This window comes from Lathamus discolor, chromosome 13, assembly GCF_037157495.1.
Source record: "Lathamus discolor isolate bLatDis1 chromosome 13, bLatDis1.hap1, whole genome shotgun sequence".
Taxonomy (NCBI): Eukaryota; Metazoa; Chordata; class Aves; order Psittaciformes; family Psittacidae; genus Lathamus; species Lathamus discolor.
Window position 1 is genome coordinate 2,107,199 of NC_088896.1, and position 25,833 is coordinate 2,133,031.

A 25,833-nucleotide genomic window follows, 5' to 3' on the forward strand; every position below is an offset into this window, starting at 1 on the left:
CATGGATGCCTAGGATGCAGTTGCTCCCACTGACACCATCCATCGCCCCTCTTCAGAAGGTGTGAAGCCCCAGGACACGCTGACAGCCAGGGACCATCCTCTCATTTCAGCCTGAGTGGCTTCACAGGCTGCTTACAACCACGCTCTTGTGCCAGCCCCATGGCTCATGTTCTGTAGCTCCCCACCCCGCTGAGCCTGGTGTTGGTTCTTCTTGTTGGACTCAAAGCTTCCGCTTGGAAAGGCCCCTTCTGTACTTTGGGAGATTAGGGCTGGTGCTTGTTGGGGTTTGGGAAGAGAGGCTGCGCCCGTACACGTGTGGGGTGTGTGTGCATGGGATCACCATACACTCATCCAGACTTTTATTGTGAGCAGCTTTCAGTCATTTCATGCCCTGCATCTCTCCTTGCTGTAAACAGATTGATTTTCCCAGCTGATTCAGAGGGCCCCACCTTCACAGACAGTTCTTTTTGAGCTGCTTACACTCTCTCATGGCAGCCCCTCTACTTAGATATTCATTAGTGATTGCATAAAGAAGTGCTTTCCTATGTTACAGACTGGTCTGCTCATAGTTTCATCCTGCAACCTGCTTCTAGCACAGCAGTGGGGGAACAACAGCCCTGTATTCAGCTTTCCCATCACCTCCAGGTGTTTGCAAATGCTGCTGCCTCCTGCCTCAGCCTTCTCAGTCTCCTTGCAGGTATCTGCTCATGCAGCAGCAGCTTCATCCCCTCTTCATTTCCATCGCTGCTCTCCGGGTTTCTCTGAGTCCATAATGTCCTTCTTGACACCAGAGGCTGGCTTCTGGTCTCCTCCTGTCTTGTTCTCCATGCTGTCAGAACTGCCCCAGGCTAGCGCATGTGCTGTGGATGACCCTGTGCCGTGCCAGCCCACAGCACTCAGCTACACACGCAGGACTTCGGGTGGGACGTCTCCTCCAAGCTATAAACTCTTCATAAGCCAGCCCAAATGCCAATAGCCTGTCTGCACTAACACATCTCTGCACTGCTCCCATGTACAGTGCCCAAGTGGATGTTTGGTCTGAGAGAAGAGAGGGCTCAGGGGGGACCTGATGGCTCCCTACAAGTGCCTGCCAGGAGGATGGAGCCAGGAGGGGCTGGGCTCTGCTCCCAGGGAACAAGGGATGGGACAAGAGGAACCGGCCTCAAGCTGCCCCAGGGCAGGTTTCAATGGAGCTGAGGAACAATTCCTGCCCCAGAGGGTGCTCAGGCATTGGAACAGGCTGCCCAGGGCAGGGCTGCAGGCACCGGCCCTGCGAGTGCTCACACACCGTGGAGACGAGGCCTCAGTGCCATGGGGCAGGGGTGGCCTTGGCAGGGCTGGGGAATGGTTGGACTGGGTGAGCTTAAAGGGCTTTTCCAACCCGGTTAATTCTATGATTTTATGTACTTAAGTGGCTCTTGCAGGCAGTGGGTGGCACCAGTGGTCCCCAGTGGTTCCCCACCACCCCCTGAACTTGTGTTGGACCCTATAATAATTTTTATCACCTGTGCCTCTGCATGGTGGCAGCAGGAAGGACAGGGATGCTGCGTGGCTGCTCTCCAGTATCAGCAGGGTGGAGAGATGCAACCCCAGCACTGAGCCCCAGGTCCTGCTCTGCCTGGCACACTGGGCAGGGGCAGGACATGCACTGAGCATCTCGGTGCCCTGAAGTGGAACCAGGAGCATGCCTTGGAGTGCCCCCCTGAGCTGAGGCACACGTGGGGCAGGTCTGGCAGCAGGGGGGGTGCACATGGACACAGAGCAGAGCAGAGCCCCGGATTCTTGGCTTGCACCTCCCGCACGATCACAGCCTGCGCAGCGAAGCTGGAGCTGAGATTTCCACACATGGTCCTTGTCGACTCCTTCTCCAGCGGCTCTGGGGAGCCGGCTCTGCCGCCTGTCACGTAACTGCCTGCCTGCAGGAATGTGCTGGTGTTTCTTTCAGGGGATTACTAGGTCTTTCCTGTCCTGTTTTTTCCCTTGGAAAAGCCCTTTCTGTCTGCAGGGCCCAGGCAGGATCTCTGCGCTGTGTAAAGCTTTGCACCACAGGGCTCTTGCCTGCTGCCTATAGATCTGTGTCATCAGAGACCAGTGGGGATGAGCAGCTCTGCTCTGGAGAGGAACATCCATCAGGGTGCTGCCAATGGCAAAGCTGCCCATGCTGTGTGACCTGAAGGTCATCCAGCCTTTTCCCAGCTGTCACAGAGCTTCAGGTGGGATGCAGGTATGGGGCAAGCACTCCAGGAAGCACAGGGAGGTTGTTGCCCTGTTATTCCTGCTCTGAGCTCCTCTTTGGTCCTGGTAGATGGGGCATTTGGCTACCACAGTGCTGTGCAGGCAGGCAGCAGAAGGGAACTCGGAGGGGAAGAGCAGAACTCTGCCTATGCCCTCTCACACCCTCCCCTCCCATTCACAGCCCTCCAGGAACCCCCTGTCAAGCTGTTGGACTTGATGGTTGAGCTGGACACCATCTGTCATGGGATGTCCCTACATCTAATGCATATTGAAGTCCCAGTGACTGGGAATGCATCCCTGGCATACAGCCATAGGGATAACCTGGAAATTTAGTTTAGACATCATGCAGTGGCTCTAGGCCTCACATTTAAGCTCAAATTCAAGAGAATTTCTGCTATAAATAGCTGGAAACCCATGAGCCACCTTGGTATCTGGAGCTAAGAGATGCTTTCCATAGTCCACCTAATCTGACTGTGGTTTCTGTGGGCTCCAAGGGCTCAGATGTGCTGCATCGCTGTCAGGCTTCGAAGTCACTGGGCTCATCCTCAATAGGAAGGGGCAGGAGGGGTCAGTGATTCAAAGGTCCCGTGCACTATGGACTGGACAAGGGGTCTGCTCCCACCTCTCCTCTAATATAGTTGTGCAATTCTTGATTAATCCAAAACCAGCTCCTATATCCTCATGGGCGGTTATGTACTCCTCCTCCCAGTGGCTGCCTGACAGAAGACCCTGCCAGGCTGTCCAAAGGATCCCTACAAAAAAGTCCTTGTTTTCAAAGCAGTTGAGGGTCAAAACATATCTCATGACTTGTGTTTGCCTTATGAGCACAGACTTAAATGCAGCACTAGCTTGCTTCTGGATCACAGCGGGTTTCACTGGAGCAAGGGCTCTGTATTTGCAGCCCCAGAGATGAGGAGGAAACACCTTTGTCATTGTACCAAATGGAAGACTGAGTCATAGCTTTCCTAAGGGATCCCTTGAGTCCGTTCTGCGCTGTCCATTGACTGTTTAAGAGTCTGTGCTCTCCCTGGTCCTCCAGTGAACACACAAAATGCTTCTGAAGTGATCTGAAGATGTTCCTCAGGCTGACCTGTGGGCGGGACAGAGACCAGCCTCCTGTTGGCTTTCTTTGGGCATAGACCCACTTGTGCCCTAGTGCTATGTGCATGGGAGGGAGCAGGAGGCACAGGAGCGCCCATGTCTGTGTGTCACAGAGTGAAGGAGAGCACACAGAGGGAGCAGGGTCCAGCCAGGACACCGCAGGGTGCTGCTGCCCACCGGGAGGGTTGAGACACACAGACCTGTTCTGAAAGAGCATTTCCTCTCATTGATTGCCTCCAGTCCCAAAGGGTGGCTCTTCCCAGTGCAAACCCATCCATATAAGCTATAGTGTGCCTGACCACAGCCGCGCGCTGCAGGACAGCACAGGAGTGAGGAGGTTAAAGAGTTACCTTGAGCTGGGGTCTGTATTGTGTTACACTATTTGAAAGAACAGCATTTCTGCTGTTTCCTTCTCCAACATGCACAAGAAAAATGACTGTATTATGGTTGTGTCTAGCGTAGCCTCTGGCACGAGGCCAGTGGGATTTACTATGGCAGGGTGAAAAGTCTAGAGGGAAGGCAGTTCGTTTTGCTGTGGACAGGACGTACAGGGTCTGCAAGGACCAATCTCATAGCGGAGAAGGGGCCCATTGAAGTGCCAGGAGGGAAACCTGCCAGCTGAAAGCTGCTGGAGAAGCCATTTGTTCTGTCCACGAAACATGAGGTCAGCAGGACCCACCACCTCCTGCCAGGAGCGGTGAGAGAGGGAAGGCAGCAGGGTGAGATGGGCTTTCTCTATTCTGGATGAAAGATCAATTTCCTTGCAGCTTTTTAGCACATAGATTTTTCACGCTGGACGTTTCTGGCTGGAAGAACACACCTCTGGTTCTGAACCATCTTCAGAAAGAAGCACCTGGCCTCACTCCCTGCAGGGGAGGGAGCAGCTGAACGCTGGTTTCTAATGCTCTCTGCTAGATTCATGGGCACTCCTGAAGCAGATTTCACTCTAGAGGCAAGTATGGCTGCCCAGATGGACAGGTCTCGGTTCTGGTTCCCATCACAGCAGGCACTGAGTGTTTTCCCGGTCTGCTTGAATGCTGTGTCCTGCCTCGTCTGCTCTCCTATCCTCGCCAAAGGCAGGATCTCAGTCAATGAAGTGCCTTGTCCTGAGCAGAGTCTCACGTTGGAGACTTGGGCTGTGGCACTGTGTGGACCCGTGTCTCAGCTGGGCACAGCAGGTTTGTCGGGTGGAGTGTGCAGATGCTTCCCACTCTGGGGATAAGACCTATCGCTGCCACAGAGAGGGGCTGCACCGAGCTGCGGGATGCACTGTGCTGTGCTATGCAAAGCTGCAGGCAGTGCTGCAGCTTGGCTGCACCAAGTTGTGGGCATGGGTGGTGAGGGCTGAAGCCTTGAACCTGGTTAGGATGATGGTGTGGCAGATGGGATTGATGGTTCCCTGCACAACCTCATGTGCATTTGATATAGATACCAGTGTTTAATGTTTAAACATTTGATATTGATATCTTGTCTTATTTGATATAGACCAGTGATTCCCACATGTGAAAGCTCTGTGCCAAGGGACATGGCATGGCAGCAATTCAGCAAGTGTTGCCTTGTGGATGCTGCTCTGAAAGCTCAGGAACCCAACAGTGCTTCTAAACTGAGGTATAAGAACCTCCTGCAGAAGAGCCTCTCTGCCTCTGCCCTGCTCAGGAGGAGTTAAAGCAGCTCTTCACTGTGGTGGGTTGGTTTGTGCGGAACTTGTCTGTCACCGTCGCTGAAACCCACTCACTGCTTAGCAGCTCACTTTGTGGTTGCAGAAGGACAGGACAGCACTGGAGAGATGGACTCTTTGCAGAGAAAGCAAGGCATAGTCTGGAGGTGGAAGAGGTTGTGGATTTGGTTCATTGGTTTACTCTGACCAGGTCTGACAGTGGGTAGAGCTGGAAGAAACCGGTGTGTCCAGGTGGATTTCAGACCTTCAGGGATAGTGAATGCCTTTTCCAACAAAGGCACTGGCTTTTGGATAAGGCCTGGCCTTCAGTGTTCATAGACTTAGGTGGTGACCACAGGCAGAGACTGCAGGCATGGGTATCATGTAGTTGTCACTCCTGAACTAAGGAAGCAGTAGGTCAGACTTCACAGACACCACTCAGTGCTGCGAGGTGCCCTGTACTCTGACCAGTAGCGCTGGACCTCTGGACACAGGTAGGATCCTGCCTTGGGATCCTGCCCCATCCCTCTGAAGGAGTGAGATGTGGCTGCCCACATCTCAGCTGAGCTGCTCAATCCATCACCGAGGTGCATTAAACTTCTGGCCAGAATCTTTCCCTCTGGTGTGGTAACACCTCCAGCGGGACATGTGGGTGACTGGGACACACTGGCCCTGTGTCCTTGCCACCAGGTTTCACATCCTGGAGGATCATTACAGCTTGGGTTAGGTGCTCCTCCAGGAAGCCCTGTGGGCTTGCTTTCTCAGGATGGGCTGTAGCAGATACATACCTGACAGCAGCCGCAGACCTGTGGTAAGAGTGGCCTGGCAGGATGTGATGAGGATGGACAAGCACTGATTTACACAGCCATACCCTCAGAAAGGTATTTAGCAGTAGACAAGTGCCTATTAAACTGCTTTACTAGTTAGGATAAGATGTATTTTAAAGACTGGAAGAGAGAATTATTCTGGGAACCTGCTCTGGAAAATGTATACTAAAGATGAATCCCCATGGACTGAGTAGCACAGGGAATACAATGCTGCTGCTCCCCTTGTAGGCCCACTCTGAAGAGTTGTCCTAAACCCACGGACCAGTGACTGGCTTGCATCCAGGACCTTTGTCCCTGTCCAATCTGGACAAACTTTGTGTCCAGTCTTTGGAAATGAGCTAAAGCTGTCTCGTTTTCCTTGCATCATCCTGGATTCTGGTCATGTCCTGGCTGGTGCATGTGAATGGTATAAATCAGGCATCTCTGACACCAGATGTCCAGGACAGCCTGCCATTGAATTTGCCATTGACAACCTGAAAGCCAAGGGAGCCCCCATGCCCCAGGCAGATGGAAAGGACAGTTGTCTCCACCATGGCCATGGGCTTTTGGGCCGGGCTGGAGAACTTTGCTGGTCTGCGGAGCTGGGCGCAAGAGCTGGCTCTGTGAATGGAGGTGTCCCCTGGCCTGGCAGTACCAGGTGTCGTGCACGGGGACCACTGTCCTACCTCGTACCCAGGCAAGACAGGCTGGTGAATCCCCTTGCACCCGGGGTCTCAGCTCCATTGATGCTGCCTATCCCGAGTGCAGGTGGAGGGAATGGGTCAAAGCCATCTCTGCTGGGGCTTAGCAGAGGGCAAGGGGATCAGGCGTGGAGGCTCAGAGTGTTGGTGAGTGTCTGCCTGAGCATGCAGCTGCCTAAATCCCAGAGATTACTCACAGCAACCTCAGCACAAGAGTTACTGCTCAAGGAAAAACTTCAATGTCAAGAGCATGAGTAATAACCAAGCTGGCACTTAACGGTTCAAACAGAAGATAAGAGCTAAGGCTGGATTCTCAGAGGGCTCATTTTATCTCTTTTATATATGTCACAACTGAAGAAATGAAGAATATAAAAGTTATTTATTAGCGTTTCGTTCCTGCAGTACTTTAATCATGTGGAGCGTGCACTGACCCCACGGTACCACGGAACTGGAGAAGGGATTAATGGATTAAGGGACTCCTCTATCTCAGTAGGACCAGATTTGGGGGTGATCTTCACCCTCTGACCCCTTAACAGCTCTTCCCTCTTCACTTGTGGAGCCGTGGTGCTGCTCCTGCTCAGCTTGGAGACTTCCCCGCAGGGTGAAGAAGACATTTTGACCCTCTGGGCAGGAGGCTGGAGGTGTCCTGGTTCTTCCGCTGGCCCTGGGTCAGCTCCTCTTGTCGTCAAAGAGGAGACCATCACCAGGCTGCACTTTCCCAGCTCCCGCAGCACCTACTGGAGCACCTACCAAGTGGACATGCTGCAAGCACCATCTACAAGAGTCTGGTACTAACAGAGAGGTGAGAGAACCCGTCAAGGGCTGGGAAAATAATATTCAGACATGAAAATGTGAGAAGCCATCTCTGTGATGTGCGTAGGAAACAAAGGTAGGAAAGGAAACCGGAGAAAGGGGGGAGAAGTGACAAACTTCAATCAGTAAGTACAAAATACGTCTTGATTCTGTGATACCGATCGTGGCAAAGCTGTGTGCAGCATCCTCAGCTGAAAAGGGATCTTCCTTACAGTAACTTTGTCTTAACTGTGACAGAGGCAGTTCTGAGGTGTTGGTAAATGTAGTAGAAAATGTAGCTGCTGAAAATGATGGAGCTGAATAACGGAGTGGCTTTGGAGAGCAGTTCTGGTCCAGGTGCTCTTGGCTGCAGGGTAAAGTCCTGCGCCGTGTCCTCCTGAATGCAGCATCGCGAGCTGAATTGTATTCAGACCAGTTTACATTGGTGCAGAAATGCCAAGCATTGACGGACAGTTTGAATCATGGTGTGTCTGGCTGAGCTAAACAGGAATGAAAGGTGCAGCATTCTCAGCCTACACAGACCATCAGGGTGTTTACGTGGTGCAGGCAGAGGGATTGCTTCAGGGCTTCAGGTGTAGGAAAGGTCAATGATTAATTATTGAGCAGATGTGACAGTTTCGCTTGCATCTTCCTATACCCTGGCTGCGAGCAGGTGGTGACTGTCTTGACTCTGTCTGTGATCTGCAGTTAATCTCTGTCACTGAATAACTCTTGATCCTCAGAGCATTTGCATGCTGTAAACGTAGCAGAAATTCAAGCCTGTGCCCTTTGATAGTACTGCAGGTAGGTCCACGCACTCAGGTCTGGTCTTGCAGGCTGGGAGGGAAGCAGAGTATTCCTGGTCTCAGACAGGATGTATGTGATACACCCTTACCAGGGTGGATCTGAAATATCACAGCGGAGTCCAGCAGCTGCAATGTGGGCTATTCAAATCTTTAAGCTTGGAGATCAGCTTTCTGAACTATTGCTGTTAATGATGTCTATGAGCTGGCTCATTTACGGAAACCAAGTAAGACACAGGTACGGGTATTGGGTTGGAGTGAGCATCAGGGGAGTGCTTAGGAAAATCCTCACGTGCCAAGTACAATCCAAGTACAGCAAAGCTCCTGGTCAAAGTCACAAGTGTTTGTTATTCTGAGCGTCAGGACAAACTCCAGTTGGAAGATGGAGGATGGAAGATGGAGGAAAAAAGCATCATCACCAGGTGGACAAAGGGCTGGTAAATGCAATTCTGGGGGCAGGCCTGGGTCGACTGATTTGGGAAGGCCAAGTGTGCTCTCGATGGCACTTTAGACAACTGCATTTTGACAGCTGTAATTCCTCTGATCTCACACAAAATGTGCTGGATTTTGGCATCAGCATCACCCTTTACAAAATGACTGGCACCCCAGAAGCAAACTGAATCTGCCTTCAAGGCAGTTAAATGTGATATTCCAGATTGAAGTATGGCTTGTTGTTAGTGACAAGCAAGTGAGTAACAATCTTTGCAGCTCAGGCCACTCAACACTTCTCATGTTAAAGGTCCACCTTCATTTGCCAATAACTCTAATGAACAGCCAGGACCAGGATTCCTCATGTATATGCCCTAAGCTGGATTTGTTTGAAACATTGCACTGAAGTAAGTTCAGTTGCATCAGAGAATGAGGTTAATGGGAAAAAAAAAGAGTTGATTTTGCCCATTTTCCAGAATTCTTATGTCTTTTATTTTGAGAAGCTCCAGCACATGCAGGCTATCGAGCAGCCCATGACATTTGGCAGAGTTGGTGGTGTGTGTGTCAAGATGTGCCTCTTGCTAATCGTAAAGATGCCCAAATTTGGGAACATTAAAAGTGTTTGAAAAGTCCCAGTTCACACAGTCTTAATGGAAACTAGTGAGAGCTTAGCACCTAAAACCTTGCAAGAGTTTGCCTGCACTGGTCATGCTGCAGCCCTGCTCTTTGGGTTATTCTCCTTAGTCCTGCTGAGGACAGGCTTGTGAGAGGGGCAGGCTCTGGATGCGATCATCCTGTAAAACAACACAGATCCTGCAGGGGAAAGAAGGAAAATGTGACAAGGATCCTGGGGTGAAGATGGACTCATGAGCCCAGGTGGGAGCAACAGTGTGGGGATGCAGGCGGGGAATGGGTGGAATGGGTACTGAGGGTTCATGGGGCTGAGAACAAGTGACACTGGTGCAGCAGTAGAAAGGGGAGCAAGGGGGCACAAGGCCTGAGAGCTGGAGAACGTGGAGTGAGAAAGTGCACAGCAAAAGGGCTGGGATCTGTAAGGAGCTGGGCCAGAGAAAAGGAAGTGAGCTGGACAACAGAGCAGGCTGGAGACCAGGCGAGAGATGGGGAAGAGAGGCTGAGGAGCCAGGAACTTGAGGGAGGAGGTGCTCGGTACTTAGAACACTGTGAAGCTTCAGTCATGACCAGATTTCAGTGTAAGAGTCGCTGTATGAAAATGGTGGACAAACTAAACAGGACAGACAAGGAGATGGAGAAACATACCCAAGCACGGCTGGCAGGCCAGCGGTGGCCTCGCTCTGTGGGAGATGGATAATCTCAAGGAGCTGCCTTCAGTGGAGTCCTTCCCTGCCTCTGCACTGAAACCTCAGTCACCCCCCAGCGCAGCAGCCAGGGAGACCTCCAAGCTGGGGCTTTGCCCTTCCTGTCATTGCAGCTTGAGCCCTCAACCTGAGAAGACAGTTTTGTCTTCTGGACTTGGAGTGATGTGAAGGAAGGACTGCCACGTGTGGAGAGGAGAGGAGAGCAGAAAGCGCTGCTGCTTTGCTTTTCACAAACACATTTTGATCACCCCCCATGCTTGTTAGAATATTGTTTTAGCCTTTTAGCCAGTGACACCATTATTCCAGTGCTTGGTGCTTCCACGTGTGGACTCTCATGGAAGGGATAGGGCAGCACTAATGAAGGGCTCAGTCTGCTCCTATGCCTAGAGAAGTCACGTTTAATCTTTCCTTATATGTCAGTCATCCCAGTGTCTCAGCCTTTCCCATCAGTTCTCATCTTTGCCTCAACTCCACTGCACTCCGTGATGCCTGTTGTGCTGGCAATGCCATAGTTATGTCCCAAACCATTCCCAGTTTGTTTCCCACGCACCTGACACTCATCTAATCTATGGGCCCCAGCTGCAGGGTCTATCTTTATCTGGTGAATTTAGGTCCCAGCAGGCAGTAGATGCTCTTGATTTTGTTATCCCCGAGGGATGGAAGGGCCCAGTGCACATCAGGCAATCAGAGGTTTCCTGCAGTGAGAGCCTGGCTGTACCAGTCCATACAGCTGTGATGGTGATGGGAGGGGTAAGAAAGTCTTTCCATCGTATAATCCGCACCAGCTGCAGGACCCAGGAGCATTTCTCTGTGCCTGGAGGCAGGCAGGGAACGCTCCATCCCTGCTGCTTGGGGCAGGAGGAGGTGGTGGGAGCAGGCAGGGGATCAGGAGTCCTGAGGATCTGTCTGTGAAGCTGGTTCACAGCTCAGATGTGGGGAGGCTCCCTGGGAAAGGTGGTTGTGTGCACTGCTCCCATCTCAATGCAGGACATCTCTGCCCCTTCTTCAGTGGCTACCTCACTCTGTGCACAGCCAGGTGAGAAACCCTCCACAGCCTCCTGTTAACTGCTGTAGCAGCCGCAGGAGCCTGTTCTTGTGAGCATGAGCCTGAAGATTTATGTCTGCTCTCCTGCAGCATGCAGGGGGCTGATGTACCGCATCCTTCCTGCACAGAAGTTCAGCTGCCATCTCATCAATTCACAACCCCAGCACAAGGTGAGGTTGCTGTCATCTCTGTATCCTGGCCCCTCTTCTGATGGTGTTATTCAACAGAAAGGGTACTAGACTAAACTATCCTACTCATAAAGATAGTGCAACACACGGTGTGCGTGTGCAGCCTCTGTGCCAGTGCTCTGCAGTCAGGTTTGCTCTGCTAAATGTTGTCTGACAGGACATGGGAGTTGGATTGTAATTACAATTCCCGTGTTGTCATTTAATTAAAGGCTGGAAGACAGGAAAAAGGGATAGTGGTGGGTGGGGAGGGGAAATCAAACCTGGAAGAGTTGCAGGCTCAGGATTTGGGGAGCATTTTACAACTTCCAGCTGTCTGCAATCTGGTGAGGGTGAGCAGAGCCCTGGGAGTAGCATCCTGACCTCAGGGCAGATACATGGCAATGTGGGATCAACAGAGGGAGAGTGGGTGGACGGGACCATGGCCATCACTGTGGTCTCTCCCTCACCTTGCACCCCCCCTGGTGGGGTTTTCCCAGGGAAATTCTCTGCTTTCCTCAGGTAGAACGCAGCTGCCCAGTTGCAGTTGCCTCCTGTTAAAAATGGTTCTGAGCTGGTAGTCACAGAACCCCAGACTGGTTTGGGTTGAAGGGAGCTTAAAGCTCCTCCAGCTCCAACCCCTGCCACAGGCAGGGACCCCTTCCACTGGAGCAGCTTGCTCCAAGCCCCTGTGTCCAACCTGGCCTTGAGCACTGCCAGGGATGGGGCAGCCACAGCTTCTCTGGGCACCCTGTGCCAGCGCCTCAGCACCCTCACAGGGAACAGCTTCTGCCTAAGAGCTCATCTCAGTCTCCCCTCGGGCAGGTTCAAGCCATTCCCCTTGGCCTGTCCCTACAGGCCCTTGTCCCAAGCCCCTCTCCAGGTTCCTGCAGCCCCTTTAGGCACTGGAGCTGCTCTCAGGTCTCCCCTTCAGGAGCCTTCTCTTCTCCAGGCTGCCCCAGCCCAGCTCTCTCAGCCTGGCTCCAGAGCAGAGCTGCTCCAGCCCTCGCAGCATCTCTGTGCCCTCCTCTGCACTCGCTCCAGCAGCTCCACGTCTTTCTTGTGCTGTTGTCCCAGAGCTGGATCAGGACTCTGGGTAGTCCAAGGAAGGTCAAAGAAAGTGAGCCCTCTGATCGCTGCAGAGGGGAAGCTCATAGATGAAATGGTGGGATTGAAAAAAACAGTGCTTTCTCTGCTTCAGCTGTTCCTGGAGTCATCAACTTCAATGAAGTGATTAATGCAATTAACTAGCTACAACGAGGGAGATGGATGGAATAAGAAATCATTTTGAGAGTGTTTCCATAAGTGAAATCCATTTATTTTCACCTCAGCTGGGCCTGCTGAAATTCTGCTGCATTTCTCTGGATCATTTAGGGAACTGAAGCCGTCTCACAACTGGCAGCTCTCCCTGAGAACAAGGGCAGGGACAAGACTGTGTCTGTCTTCAAGCAGGGAGAAAAAAGGATCCAGATATAGGGGATAATCCACATTATTCCAATTATACTGTGAAATGCTGGAACAAATGATCAAACTCTGTGCTGTTTGCAGACATCTAGACTAGGACACAATGAGGTGTAGCAGCCAGCTGACATTGGAAGACATAATGCTGAAATATCTCTTTCTCTTTGTGCCAATATATGTATTGGAGGCAGGGACTAGGAATAGCTGACAAATAACTGAATACTGCCCAGATTTTGCACATCCTTTTGCACATGCAGGTAGGAGATGATTTGGGGTGGATCTGCTAAACCCTGGGTGCAGAATGGGGTAGCAAGCATCCTTGCTGGTCATTTGGCTTCTGTCTGAAGGGCTGTGGTGAATGCGAAACCACGGTCTGTCCTCAATGGGATGCCCCTGATGGAGATGGAGCAGAGAGGGTGTTTTCTGCTTCGGTGACTGATCACAGGCTGGGACAGAGGGAAGTTCACAGCAGGGCAGGGTTCGGGCTGGTTTAGAGCAGCTGCAGAAGCATGCACAGAGCCCTGTGCTGGTGGTGGGCTCACTCAGGAGGTGGCACGGTCAGACCTGTGGCTCAGGGCCGGCCTGCACCAGCAGGATGGGGGTTTCTCACAGCCACAAGCAGGATGCAGAACCCTCAGGGAGCAGTTGGTTGGAATTCCCTGCTCCTGCTGCCAGCTCAGGAGGTGGCAGCGTGCTGCAAGAATACTGCTGCTCCCTCCTGCACTTGAGCCCAGCCTCTTCTTCCACCTGGTGCGTACGACTGTGTGGACATCACAGACGGACTGAAGCTGCTTAACATCTCAGCCGGATAGGTGGAGAGGGGACCTGACATCCTGTCCTCTCATAGAGTGGCGCAGCCCACCTCTGTGCTTCAGCAGATTTGGGGTGTCTCAGTCCTTTTGCATGTTCCCAGGCATCCTGACGTCTCCTGTCTGCTAAAGGCTGCGAGCGGGGAGGCAGAGGCTTTTGCTTCTGGTCCACAGGATGCTGTAAATCTTGGGGAGCTGCTCCTGTGAAGCCCTTCACAGCACCAAGCCTGCTGTCTATTGAGAAAAGCCAATACCCTTCTGTCTGTCAGATGGCACTTAACTGCTGCTGTTATTCTAGATGAGTGAACACTTGTGTTATATTTTCCAATAGCAAAAACTGGGGTCAGCAGGGTGTCTGCTGTTTTAGCCAAATCCAGATGGGGTTTTCCTATAAACAAGTGCACACAGAATATTTATACAGGCGATGGCACCTGACGCCTTAACACTTAGGCCATCCTATTGAGTAGCCACTCATACTATAAGTCACTTCAGTGCATTAAGTAAATATTTTAATATAGCCATGTCACTGTTTATTATATAATGGCGGGGGCCCAAATCTTGCCTAATGCTTGGTTAAAAAGTCAGTTTACACCATCCTTTACAGTGAATCAAAGAATGCATAAACGGGGCTCTTTTGTTACTCAGAGCTCTGTTTACTTTACTTTTCTGTAAACCTTTCGAAACACTTGCTTATAAGAGCTGATAGAACCCAGATTTTCCCCCGGGGCTGAGGTGTTCATGATGTTGGGAAGGTACCGCACCGAGTAATCAATGGAGTTTCCACTGAGCAGCACCAGGCGCGTCCCTCACTATCTGTCCCTGGCTCCGGTTTGAAACCAGCTCGTGGTGGCATAAAGACTGCTTGTGTCGGAGGGGGAAGGATGGTGGCTCCTGCACCAGCACAAGTAGCTCTGCCTTGTGGAGACCGACCTGCTAGGAGCAGACGGCAGCAGTGCAGGGGAGCATCTTTGGAAGCAGAGGTGCAGTCTGTATCAGTAAAGGGTGTCTCCAGCTTCTTCTCCAGCTGAAGGAGTGCCCGATCTGATGACCAAAGGGATGCATTCGTCTCTTCGTTGCCTTCTTTCTTTACGCTCCTAATGCAGCACTAGCATCATGCCTCTCCCAGTGCACGGTCTTTCTCTGATTCACTCTGCAGCGTGCTGCTTATATACTTGTGGTCAGGAAGCACGTGCAAATCTTGCCTAAGGCAAGTGATCAGCTTAGAGAAACTCAAGATAGCAAAGACTAGAGACTGTGGACTTCAAAGGTCCATCACAGGTTCTGTCTCAGGATTTGGGATGTTGCACAGGAGCATGTGGTGCTCGCAGCCCTGCTCATGGACCGGCTGTCACCCCTGTGTACTGCACTCCTCAGTTCTCTGTGTTTGACCCTAGCTCCTGTTCCAGCAGGGGAGAAACTTGACCTGAGCAGAACATGCATGATTCTTGCGAGGTACTTGGTAGGACGGGAGGAACCTCCCTCAAACTGCCCCAGGGCAGGTTTAGATGGAGCTGAGGAACAATTCCTGCCCCAGAGGGTGCTCAGGCATTGGAACAGGCTGCCCAGGGCAGGGCTGCAGGCACCGGCCCTGCAAGTGCTCACACACCGTGGAGACGAGGCCTCAGTGCCATGGGGCAGGGGTGGCCTTGGCAGGGCTGGAGGAACAGTTGGACTTGGTGCTCCTAAATGTCTTTTCCAACCTGGTTGATTCTATGATTGATTGATTCTACTAACAAGAGTGGTACTTACCAACACAAGGGCATCCCCCAGGGCAGTGCCCACTGATCCCAGTTTGCCCTCCGATCTTCCTCATGCTTCTACCAAGGGCATGAGTCCCGGTACAGCAGACAAAGCCTCTGCAGACAGGATGTGGGTGAGGCTAGGACATGGGAAAAGTCCATCTGTAACCAGCCTGGCTTTGCCATGAGGTGTCATGCAGACTCTTCCAGGAAAGGCTCAGGTTGGACAGGAAGATGCCAGGGACATTTGGGAATGGGTTATGCCTCATTTTGCCTGCCTCACCAGCTCCTCATATGCTTGGAAGAGCATCCTGCACATGGTACCGTGCTGGTGCTCAATGTACCCGTGGAAAACGGCTAACTAATGTCAGTGAGGAGCTGAAATGACCCAGGGGATTAAACCGGTGGCCTGGCAGCTGCTGAGTACTGAGTATACCCTGGTGTCCTCTGCATCCCCCTCTGAGCTTGTCCCTGGAGCCCTTCAGCTGAGGAGCATCTCGTATCCCCACAAAGCTTCGTCTGCCCAGGAGTTCGTGGGGGCACCAAACGCACCCAAGCCAGGGGAGGAAAGGCCTGCAGAATACCAGAAGGATGCAAGACGTTCTCTGCCACTGGGTCAGTCTGAATGGGCAAAGAGACCCTGAAAGAGGGGAGCCAGTCTGTAGGAGGCAGAACATGGTAAGGTGCTTGAGGTAGTGAGAAAACGCTTCCTTGGGCTGGTTGTTTCAGTGTGCTGGGCTGTGTGTATCCATAGGGAGTCCTTACATTTCTTGTTGGCTGCTCCATGCAGCATCTGCTTTTGGTTACTCTACCAAAACAACAAGTCTGAATGTAATTTTAAAGCATTGGTTCTGGAACTGATATCAATCAGAAAATTACCCCTCTGAGTTTCTAAGGTAACCAATGTCCGTGTCCTCCCCTGTGCTGTAGTACTAATGGTTATAGCACTTAGCACCTCGGCTCCCTGGAATGTGAGAGAAGAGGTTTGGGGTTAACCAGACACAAAGCTTGAGGACACAGGTGGGTTTTCGAGCCCCTTTGGACAGGCAAAAGGATAGGAGAGAGGAGAAGGGCCTCAGTACCCCGGGGCAATGCACAGGGCAAGGAGCCCAGCTCAGTACGTGGGCTCTGCTCCTCGCCCCAGGGCTCAGCCTGCCCACAGCATGGACACGTCTTCATATACCCAGGTCCGTCAGCCGCACCCAGAGCAAGCTTTGGGCTCTCAGGGCTCCCCAGTGAGAGAAGCATCTTTCTCCAATGCGGAATTTCCAAAGCTTGTGGGTTTGCTGTGATAAAGAGACATTTCAAGGCCAGGTAGGAGCCCTGGGAGACATGGTCTAGTGTGAGGCATTGCTGCCCATGGCAGGGGGTCGGAACTGGATGATCTTAAGGTCCTTTCCAACCCAAACCAGTCTGTGCTTCTGGGATTGTGCAGACCTATTGTGGGTGGGAATAAAGCTCCCAGTCAACTCCTCGATGAGCAGAGCTTTGTAGCCAATACCCAGGGTGAGAAGCACCTACTCTAGGACCCCAGCATCAGCGTGCCTGGTGAAGCAGTTGAATGTTTTCATCTGAAAAACAGCTTCTGTGTGAGACTTTTGAGGAGATTCCTGGGGGAGCAGCTCAGCTCCATCCCCCCTTACTGACCCACTCCCTGCCTACTACTGGGAGAACTGTCCCACCTGCAGCACCAGGGGCTGGGCGAGGATGAGCTCTCACCCTGCTGCATCCCTCCCCTGCCACGTGTGGATAGCAGGAGTAGTGGAGTGTAAATCCTGGATCTCCTGGGTCTCTGGCCCCTGTAATATATTGTTCTCCATTTCCCCCAGGGCAGCCTTGTTCCATTGGGTAATTGGAAAGTATTTATCTGTGTCATATTAAGAAGCATTGAGATAATTGTGAAATTGGCAGCCCCAGACGCCCTTTGTTTAGACCAGGATATAATTGGGTTAATTTTAATGTTTTTTTTTTAACTTTGCCACAAAAAGGCGGAAATTTAGATTCCATTATTTAGCAAGTAGCTCTGAGGAATGTCCCTTGGCAGCAGGGACACGCGGTGGGGCCACAGGGCTTCTCACAGCCTTGGAGCATTCACTGCGCTGGGCGCATTGAGTCTCAGCCAGGCCTCAAGAGCCTTTACCACAAATCTCCATCCTTTCCTGAGCCATGTGTTCCTCCTCCCTGCCTGCGCCGCACTGTGCCGCAAGCCAAAGTTGATAGACAGTCACTAAAGCATGTTCACATGTGAAGACAGAGCAAAAGAATGGCTCTACTGGGGGTCAGAAGACAGGCCAGTCTAGTCGAGTGTCTGGTCTCCAACCATGTGGACATGGCTCGAGGAGATCACTGATTCTTCAGGACCCACCTCACTTTGAGTTTGTTTTCTAACAAAACTCTGTTTGATATCTCATGGTAATATATCGTGATCATACATATATCCATGAATGTACCAAAGTGCCTTTTGAACCCATCCAACCCTTGGGCATGTTCAGCATCCTGCAGCAGAGTTCCACAGTGTATGAAATGGGAGAGAAAATTCCTCCTTTTGTCTCTCTTAAACCTGATGCTTGAGCACATCACTGATTCTCCCTAGTTCCTGAACAGATCAACCACTTCCTATTGATGTTGTCTGGGCCACTCCTGACTGAGCAGTCGTCCAGCCTGAGGTCTCCTGCTTCAGTCCTCATCTTCCAAGCTAAGAGTTCCAGCCTGTTTCACCTCTCTCTAGGTCATCCCTGTTGCTCTTCCCAGTGAATTGTTTTCCCCATAGATACTACTTTTCATTTACCTTTTGCTCCCTCAGCCACTCAGTATTGGGATATCCTTGTATAGCTTTCCATGTCCCGTCTCTTTTTCATGGCACTGAGTAATTGGGCATTGCAAGGAAAATTTCTCTCTTTATCTAGATCATTTTGTTGACCAGCACGAGCCCTAGCGCTTCTTACCTTTTTCCTCCATTAAAACAAGCCTATGGGTTGCTCATTATTCCTAAACACTCATATTCTATAAAAGCTCTTCAACAGCATTCAGTGAGAAGTTGTTCAGTGAGAAGTTGTTAGAAATGTCCTGACAATCCAAGATCATTCCAGGCACCTTTATCCAGGTACCTTCAAATATGTAACTTTAGCAGAGCCATTTGGATGTGTCGCCTGTACCATGCACCTTCTGACTCTTACTTACTATTCCATCAGCACATCCAGCGGTGGTGCCAGGGTCCGAGCTTTGAGCCACCCGTTCTGGTACTCCTCTACCTTGTTGAACTGGATTACATCTACTGATGGTTTTTGTGCTGAGGACCCATTTGTCTGTGGTTAGGGAAGGCTTAAATCTGTCCATGTTAGCTGCAGCTTGGGAATGGGGATCCACTGATGTAATACTATTTATTGCCTCAGGACGAGCCATCAATACCCTGATCTTTTCTAGGGTATTTGACAGGAGTAGGGAGATGCCCTTTCTCATCCCTAGACACCACTTCCCAAAGGATCTTACTTGCCAGGACTCAGACAAAACCATCAATGGAGACACTTCACTGCATCTTGTCTTGTAGCTATGTTTGTGTCCTTTCCAAGCCAGACTCAGCTCCTCCATAAAGTTCTATTACAACTGGAATCTGGATTCTTCATGGAAATACTGGGCATGTGTCCTTGCATAACTGTGGGATAATTCTTATTTTCTTTTTCTGGCATCAATTTTATCCATGGTGAAAGAATTCTGTAATTCCTGTGCAGCTTTACTGATCCTTTCCCACACAGGCAGGGAACTGATTTCTCAGGTGTTCCAGGGAGCTCTGGGTCATGGTCACTGAAATAAGAGGGACCAGTGATGAGACTGGCAACTGGACCTGGAGTTCCAGATAATGCCAAGCCTTGCCTCTTACAATAACCCCACCTGTCCTTACCTAAACATGGCCCTTTTTGGTCACAGGCCTCGTGTTTTGAGTCTGGGTGATTTTGCAGATAAATTTAGACTGGAGGATATATTAAAATTTCTAGCCAGTAGAAGAATGACATTCTTGAGCAGCCTTCCAAACCGGAAAGTAGGGGCAAGGAGCCGATGTTGTTTCTAGATGGAGCTTGATAAGTTAATGGAAGGGATTTTATGACACGACAGGAATGATCCTAGAGTGAAAAATGAAGTCATGGGATAATGGCCTTGAATGTTTTACTTGCTAGTATCTCTGGAAGACTGCTAAAAAGAGAGGGCTTCTTCAGTTCTTGATATTCTTTATTGCATGATGGTTTATTATCCTCGTCCTGCAGAGCTTTAACTAGTTGCCTGAAGGAACCACAAGTTTTCTTTCACCCTGATGCAACCTTGGCTTTTGGGATGCAGAAAGGAGCTTGCTTGCTTTCATCGCATTTTGGCTAGAGGTGGGATCTGGACCTGGTGCGCTGCTACTCTAGTGTCAGAGCACTCCTGTGTGCCTGCGTGAGGTACCTTGCTCACAGCAATGTGTGTATTGGGATGGGAGCCACACAGCGTTTTGCCCTCAGCTGGACTGTCGGGTCCATGTGTGGCTTTTCACCTTCCTTCATGTGACAAAGGAGCTTCACTTTTACAAGTCCTGTGGGTGCAGGGAGAATGGGTAGATCTTCGAGTACCTTGGTCACTGGGACCATTGTAGGGGATCAGACCTAAAGATGGATGCTGACCCCTAGTTCTGCCTTCTATCGAGAAATGAGTGAATCTATGATGTCTTTCCCTGTGATGTCTCTCTCATAGATCCAGGTATTTCCTGCAGAACACAGTGTACGTCCTGTCTTCCCCCCATGAACAGTTCAGCTGCTCACTCTAAAGGGAAAAGCTGCTACGGGACAGTGAGTGAGTGGGTGACCCACCTCAGGGTGCTCTCAAGCTTGGGACCATCATGCACTCATCTTCATTCAGTGGAGACCTGTGTCTCCATGGGATGCATCTCATGCTTGAGGAGAGTTCCTATTTGTAAAAGCTGTTTACCAAGCTAGAGAAGGACTGAAAGGGGTTTCACCCTTGTTAATCGTGGGCTGGCTCTGACCACATGGCCTGGTCCTTTGGGCCATACAGTACTGAGAAAGTCCAGCAGGAGACTGAAGAACATCTCAGGCTTGGCTGCACTAGATCTAGCAACAAGGAAGTGAAGGGTGCTTGAAACCTATAGAAGAAAGAGTTGAAGCAGAGCCCTCTGCACAAGCCCTGTGGTCACTTCCAGCTTGTGGCAGCCCCACTCACGGTTTCCAGTCACAGTGTCTGTGATCTCAAAGTTCACAGACTGCCCTGGAGACCTCTGCAGGGCTCAGCACAAGAAGACAGGCTGTGCACCAGAATCCCTTTGTGCGGTTATTATTAGAAGCTCTTACTGGGCAGCTCTGTTAATTCATGCAGTGACAGCAGCTTGCAGAGGATGCACCCTGAAGCCCAGATGATTCAGTTGGATAGACCAGGGCCTGGCTGCCCTGGTGCCGCAGACAGACACTGCTCCAGCTGCTGCCTGTGCCAGCACTTGTGGGCACGAGAGACAGAGGTCTGGACAAATGTGCCCTGTATTTTTATAGGCTTGGAGCAAGGGGATGGCAAGGTCTACAGAGGTCAGCGGATGCCCTGTGTTTCCTGCCTGTGCTGGCTGAATGGCTGAAGAAGGCAGAGAGGCTTTAGGTCACCAAGCTGAAACGTGGAGTTGGACATGACCCCTGCCACCAGATGGGTACTCACTTAGCGCTCAGACCCAGAGCCGTGGGGCTAGAGAGGCAACGCACAGGGCATGACGCACTCAGTGCATATGCCCACCCCAGTCTGGCTCAGGTTGGTCCCTGCGGCAGCAGGAACACACCCCTTGGACACGAGTCCTCTGCCAGCAGTCTGGGACCTTTCCCAAAGCCCTGCCAGGTCAGCCTGTGGCCTTTCCCACCCACGGAAAGCTCCCTCTGCCAACTCCGGCTGGCGAGGCCGCTGCGCCGGGCAGAGGGACCAGCGAGCTGGCTCTGCCTTCAGCTGCACTCCTGTTTGAGAGCTGCCTTCATCGCTTCATTAATAGTGTTTGTCACTGCGGGGTTTGTTGCTTCCCCTCCTTCTGGCCTCTAACAAAGAGGCATGGCTCCAGTCTGCGCTCATTTTCCATTTCAGATCTCTGCCATGTTTTCTTTCTTTCAGAAAGATTGTGTTTATTACATTTCTAAAACGTAACAAAATGAGAGAGACAAAGATCAGACATAACCGCAAATGCCGCAGCGTTAGGGAACAGTTAGACGATGCAGCGATAACCAAAGACATTCAAATGACCTTCCATGAGACAAGACAGTGCTCGCTTGCAGAAGCGTGGGGAGGAGGCTGCTGGTAGGGGTGCAAGTGTCACTGGGAGAGCCTTCTGGAGGTGGCTGATCACTGCCTGGTGGCTGCCGGAGAACCTGAGCTGGGAGCTGGGCTCCACTGCCCATTAGGAGATGGGCTGGAGGGGGGAGACCCTGGGGTGTGGGCACATTGCACAAACCCAGCGCAAAGTGCATCCCCACTGTGTAATGTCATGCGAGGAGGACAAGCAGACCCAGGTCTGAGATGGAAGCTGCACAGCACTGAGCTATGGAACTACACGGGCTGAGGAACCTCAGCTAGCGTCTTGTTTTGGTGCTGCAGGGCCAGCCTTGCAACAGGCAGAGCCACTTTTCTGAGGGAAGACTTCGGTTGCTGAGTCCCGGACAGCTTTCCATGACAGTAAGGGGCTTTTCCTGAATCCAATGCAACGCTATGAGAAAACTCAACCTGGATGTTGCAGACACTTGTGCCCAGGAGCTCAGGAAGCTCAGAGCAGGACAGGCAAGCCTGCTGGAGGGCCTGGCCTCAGGAACCCTCCACACTTAGTTGAAATGAGAAACCTGCCCATCATGTAGCTGTCAGAGCCATGACTTAGTAGTAGAAGCAGTGTCAGTGTTAATGGCAGCAGTGATGCTGGTAACGTCAAGTACCAGTGGGCACTTCCAGAGACCAGGAATTTTCCCAGTTCACTGGAAATGTTGAAAAACGTGCGTTCTGGTTGGGGCGGTATTTAAACCAGATTCTGAAACCAGTGTCTGCCAGAGAGGGACTCTTCACCAGGGACTATAGTGATAGGAGAGGGGGCAATGGATTCAAACTTCAACAGCGGAGATTCAGGTTGGGTATAAGGCAGAGGCTCTTCCCTGTGAGGGTGCTGAGGCGCTGGCACAGGGTGCCCAGAGAAGCTGTGGCTGCCCCATCCCTGGCAGTGCTCAAGGCCAGGTTGGACACAGGGGCTTGGAGCAAGCTGCTCCAGTGGAAGGGGTCCCTGCCATGTCAGGGGTTGGAGCTGGAGGAGCTTTAAGGTCCCTTCCAAAACAAACCATTCTAGAGTTCTGTGTCGTCTCCTTTGAACTGCTTTGTCCTTACTGAACAGTCCAGGTGTCACAAGCAGAAACAGCTCATTGCTAAATGTTCATAAAGAAAATCAAATAGAACCCCAGAATGGTTTCTGTTGAAGGGACCTTTAAACCTCATCCAGTCCCAACGCCCTGCCATGGGCTGCCATCAAATCAAATAGTAGTTTAGAAATAAATGCTGCTGCTACCAAAGCCCTCATCCTTCCCATGTCCTCAGCCCACCAAGGCTGCTGGGAATGGGTGCGCAGCACCCTACATCCAGTGTCCCAGCAGTATCTGGTGTGATCCAAGCACCACCAGCCCCAGCATACAGGGTTCATGAGTCAGACCTGGACAATTCACAAGATTAGCCTAAAAGCAGTTTTGCAAACAGAGCACGCAGCAAGAACAAATTTGAGGTTGATATCTGCTTTTTGAGCCTTTTCAGCATAGTTAGAACATTACCGCTTATTTTAAGATTTTGAAGTTTATTTTAAGATTACTTTAAAATCTACAAACATGGCCCAGATTCATAAGGAGGTGTTTTATCTAACTCAGAACTATTTGCATGTGTTGTCCAGTAACATTATAGTAGTGTTTTTAATGGACTGTTTTGCCAGGAAATAGCCCCAGACACACGAGCAGGGCTAAGAACTCGTGGCAAATGCTAGGTAGCACATGAAGTGCAATCCTTAAGGACTTCTGATGTCAAGCCAAATGCAGGAACCACAACCACAGCTGACAAAGCTCAAAGTGCTTGTAGCAGAGGGCAGTAGTACAGCAGCCTGAGTAATGAGGGCTAGTAGCCCTGTGCCTGGCCCTGGGCTAGCCCATGGTCAGAGCAGAGGCTGCGGATGACTGTGTAGGTCCCAGCCCTACTTCCCTGTCCACTGTACTTTGGCCTTCTGGGTGTCTGTGTCTCTTTCTCAGCATGGAAAGAGGTTGTAAATGGAAAAGCAGGCTGGCTTTAGTGGCACGGGGCTTGCTCACAGGAGTTGGGGATCAGCACAAGGCACTAAGAGGAGTCTGGAGTCTCCACAGGGGTTATGCATTAGGCATAACTCTGCAGGAATGCCAAAGCACCAGCCCTGGGTCTGCCATCTGCACCTTTAGCACAACCATGACCAGACTTGAATAAGGTCTGTACCAGAACAGGAGTTTGGAGGGCTCAGGCTGCCCCATGTCAGCAGGAAGATGCATCCTCTGTCTTCGACAGCCACAAGTGAAATTTTACTCCTATGGCTCCTGCAGCCTCCTGTCCAGGCAGACTCCGCTCCCCTTCTCGAAGCTTTCATTCTTTCTCCCTGTGCGGATGACTCTGTTTCTCCCCCTTTCCCTTGGAGCGTTTACTCTGTGTCTGGAGCACAGTACCATGTCCCAGCATTATCACCACCATCCATCCCTTACACCGCCATCCATCACTCACACTGCGATGGGTCCTGTTAGCAGCGTGCTGGCTGCAGGGACATCTTTCCCGGTACAATGCCAGGAACTGGGGCTGCCTCTGTGCCAATACAGAGCCTGTGCAGAGGAGCTATAAGAGAAGGCATCAAAACTTAAGAACAATGTGAGCAAAGAGGGTATCCTCTCCTCCCTGTCTTCTTTTGCAAGTTGCTGTGAATGAAGAGACTCTGCGCTAGAGTGGGACTGTGGGTTGAACACCCTGGGCATGGTATAGTGTGGCCACTGTCTCAGCTAATCCTTCATGTGACTCCATCACACAGGGGCTTTCTACAGCCAGTGGCAATAAATGGGTGCTTTAGGGAGCAGATCATCTCCCCTGCTCTTAAGCTCACAGACAGGCAGTAGAAATTCCTCTTTCACCCTGGCGAAGGCAGAGGGAGCTGAAAGTACCAGGCTTTAGTGCCTGCACTTGCAGGGTGACGTGGTGAGATGGGTGCCAGCCAGAGGGAGCTCTGAGAGCTGCACCAGGCTGAGGACCTGAGACATGCTGTTCTGAAGGCCCTGGGTGCTTACTGGAGGCTGCGGAGCTCTGTGTCTGATCAGGCAGCTGGCAGTGAGCACCAAGCTGGATTCTGCACAGATGTCAGCTAAGATCTTGTATGGCACAGGCCTGCTCCCAGGTTCCCTGAGAAAACTCGGAGTTTAGCCAGGGTTTCAGCCAGTTACCTTTTGGAAGGTTAATGCTGACCTGGCACTTCCCCATTAATCAGTCCTGCAGAAGCAGCAGGCAGACATGGAACAAGAGAAGAGCTTTGCCATTGCTTCTTCCATGCAGTTCCTCACTCAGAAGTGTCCCCACAGGCCCAACCCAGGTACCATCCACACTGCAGGCGCTGCCAAGCACCCTAACACATCCATGTTCATGGGCTACTTCCTAGCAAAGGGAAGGAGATAGCATTAGTGTCAGTTCTGCACATTGCAAACAGGAGCATATAGAGGGCTGACAGCTCTTTGGATGTCCTAGTGATGTCCCTGACACTTCCTAATGTCATTGGATGTGTCAGGGAGACACCTTCGGCCACAGTGTTAGACCCCACGTCACTGTGCCTTTTCAGGCACAAGGAGTCCTTGCCCTGGGAAGGGCCCCCGGCTGCCAGCAGATGAGCCATGGACATGGATGCACAAGCAGAGAGTCAGTTCTTGAGGAATTTCATAGAATCATAGGATAGTTTGGGTTGGAAGGGACCTCCAAAGCTCAGCTGGTCCAAGCCCCTGCAGTGAGCAGGGACATGTTCAACTAGATGAGGTTGCAGGTTCAGAGTCTGCACCAGTGAATCTGATCACTGAGAGTCCACACCAACGAGATCAGTAACCTCACAGTGTACAATTTCTCAGCCTGATTTTGTCCCAGACATCTTCAGCCTACTCAGAGGACTGTCAGAGGTGGAACTCAGGAGGAGGATCTGGGGCAATAGCTGGTTTCCTGCTCTCCACTTCCCCTGCTACTTTTCACCAGCTAAAGCTTCATTCTGTGAAAAATGAAGGAGAAATGACTCCTCTTCAAAGCAGGGGAGGGACAGGGCTGATGTCAGAACTGAGATGCTCCCTTGAGAACAGCAGCCCCTATCTCCCATTGCCCTCCCCAGGCTGAAGGCCTGGGTGAAAATAGCTGCCGCTTCCCATCACTGCACTCTTTGCTGCTGTCTCAGGCCCCATGGCCTGTGGGCAGCTTGGAGCAGATATCAGCGCTGGCAATGTGGAGGCTGGGAAGCAGATACGATCCCAAACCCCCTGGGGGTGCAAACAGTTGGCCAACCTTGCTGAGCGTGAGGATCACAATGTGACCAAACACTGGGCGAGCTTGCCTTGAGTGAAGATTTCACGGCCTCGTGTTTGCACAGCTCTGCTCACTGCGTCTTGGCAGAGGGGATGCACAAGGAGTTGCATGGAAGAACTTGCCCGTGAAGGGGGTGTCCAGGCTGGGGCCAGGCTTCCTTGCTTTGTTTT

At 51.4% G+C, this 25,833-nt stretch overlaps 1 protein-coding gene across 5 annotated transcripts in view; it reads left to right on the forward strand.

Moving 5' to 3' along the window:
- The window catches only part of MYOCD (myocardin), a 223,270-nt gene that overhangs the window by 90,261 nt on the left and 107,176 nt on the right, over positions 1-25,833 (forward strand). The window contains exon 1 of one of the 5 annotated variants that reach the window (XM_065693397.1): positions 11,031-11,076. The exons of the other annotated variants lie outside the window; for them this stretch is intronic. The gene's annotated coding sequence lies outside the window, so the exon portion shown is untranslated. Of the gene's footprint in view, positions 1-11,030; positions 11,077-25,833 lie in introns of those variants that run through there. 5 annotated transcript variants of the gene reach the window in all.